The sequence below is a fragment of the Pleurodeles waltl genome, unplaced genomic scaffold, assembly GCF_031143425.1.
Source record: "Pleurodeles waltl isolate 20211129_DDA unplaced genomic scaffold, aPleWal1.hap1.20221129 scaffold_67, whole genome shotgun sequence".
Taxonomy (NCBI): domain Eukaryota; kingdom Metazoa; phylum Chordata; class Amphibia; order Caudata; family Salamandridae; genus Pleurodeles; species Pleurodeles waltl.
The window spans coordinates 726,250-728,399 of record NW_027150384.1 but is presented as its reverse complement, the minus strand read 5'-3'; the positions used below and the strand labels follow the sequence as shown (position 1 = coordinate 728,399).

Below are 2,150 nucleotides of genomic sequence, written 5' to 3'. Positions count from 1 at the left end.
CTCTCACTCACTGTGCGTCTGTAACTCAGGACACCCTCTGCTCTCACTCACTGTGTGTCTGTGTACTTAAGGACACACTCTACTCTCACTCGCTGTGTGCATCTATAACTCAGGACACACTCTACTCTTACTCACTGTGCGTCTATAACTCAGGACACACTCTACTCTCACTCACTGTGTGTCTATAACTCAGGACACCCTCTGCTCTCACTCACTGTGCGTCTATAACTCAGGACACACTCTGCTCTCACTCACTGTGCATCTATAACTCAGGACACATTCTACTCTCACTCACTGTGCGTCTATAACTCAAGACACACTCTACTCTCACTCACTGTGTGTCTATAACTCAGGACACACTCTACTCTCACTCAGGCCACACTCTACTCTCACTGTGTGTCTATAACTCGTGACACACTACTCTCACTCACTGTGCGTCTATAACTCAGGACACACACTGCTCTCACTCACTGTGCGTCTGTAACTCAGGACACACACTGCTCTCACTCACTGTGTGTGTGTAGTGTACACTGATGCACACTTTTAAGCATCGATTCTTCTATTTGCACTAGTGTTTCTTTTACCTCGTGGTACAGAGTATGCAGATCCCTGTGCCCAGAATATGCCCATCACAGCACCGTGGTTCAGAATAACCCTATATAGTGTGCGGGACAATTACTGTGGCACCAAATATACAGGGACCGGAATGGAAACCAGGATCAGCTCAGTCTGGGCAAAAAGTTCAAGCCAAACCCTTTCCCATGCAGCCCGCATGGCAGTGCCAGGGGACCAAGCGGGCAGTCCGGCCCTGGCACATGCCTAGCAAGAGGACTGCTCTGCGGAATAACCCCAGGAAGCGCATCTACGGGGGTTATTGTGCCACCCAATGTACCCCGACGTTGGCACGGCACCTGCCAATCGGAACGGACACGTTCACCAGAATGATTGTGTCATTTCACCTTTAATGTGCCACGGAGGACGCCCCGGACAGCTGCACCGTGGAATGCACCATTCAGAGTTACCGTCGGTGGCACAGAAAATGCCCCTTTTAAATACGGTCATAAAAGTTATAACTTTGGCAGGTCTCAGAGGAGCGCCCCCTGTAGGAGGAGGGCCTCTGCTGCTCTTACTGTCCAGCCAGTGCTTAATTTGTAAATAAAAAGGTGCCGGTGCCCAAGCCCTCCTCTTAAATACGCGGCTGCAGCGTAATCCTGAACCCATCTCAGGCCTCTTCAATCCATATAAAGCCACTTCCTGCCCCTTCAGCTCACTCTTGCAGCTTTCTCCCTTTGTGACACTTTTTCGTTGTTCCCTTCCTTCGTCTTCCTCATTTGTGTCTTTTTCTCGCAGCAAATGCTAGAGGCAGAAGAATAAGCCCCGGCCCTCAAAAATAAGTGTCGGTGCTCAGCACCGGAAACAACAAGCACAAATTAAGCACTGTGTCCAGCGCACTTTTCCTAGTGTGGCTCGCACTCACGTGCGCCCCCACAGCCCACTCAACAGCTCCACGAAGTGTAGCGCCCACAGTGAGTTTCAACTGCATGTAAGAGAAATCCTCTCTTCCCTGCTGATGTGGCAGGTGTAGGCACCCCCGCCCCCCACCCAACACACACACACACACATCTGAGTGTTGGGATGAGTGCGACATATTCTGGATTAAAATCCGAAACCAGGCCAGGGTCTTTTTAAAAGATGATGTTGTTTGATTAACCACTTGAAGCATCTGCTTTTTTTTAATTTAAAAAAAGAATTCCAAGGAGGGCTCGTCCGGGATTTGAACCCGGGACCTCTCGCACCCGAAGCGAGAATCATACCCCTAGACCAACGAGCCACTCATATGTCATTGGAATGTGGACGTGTGTGAGGTAGGGTACCGAGCTCCAGATAGCAGCACTTCTGTTTTCACAAGGTGTCGGTTTCCTTTTATTCAAAAGCCGAAGGAGAAGGAAACTTCAATCATGTACCAAGAACACTGTGCGAGAGGCCTCCCTGTGGGTCTGTCACCTTCATACATGTGTGGCCCCATTTCACCTGGAACCCAAGGGTTTCAGTGGAGCAAATATGAAAATGTATTCCACCTACAGGGGTGTATTAAACTATTGCCCACTGGCATCAGAAGTGTTTCTCTTTTCTGCGGCTCACAGTACTTT

The 2,150-nt window shown here is 49.6% G+C and overlaps 1 non-coding gene across 1 annotated transcript; it reads right to left on the bottom strand.

Moving 5' to 3' along the window:
• Window positions 1-1,759: 1,759 nt before the first annotated feature.
• Window positions 1,760-1,831, bottom strand: TRNAP-CGG (transfer RNA proline (anticodon CGG)). Its single transcript has one exon. It is a non-coding gene; the product is annotated as a tRNA-Pro (tRNA).
• Window positions 1,832-2,150: the final 319 nt, after the last annotated feature.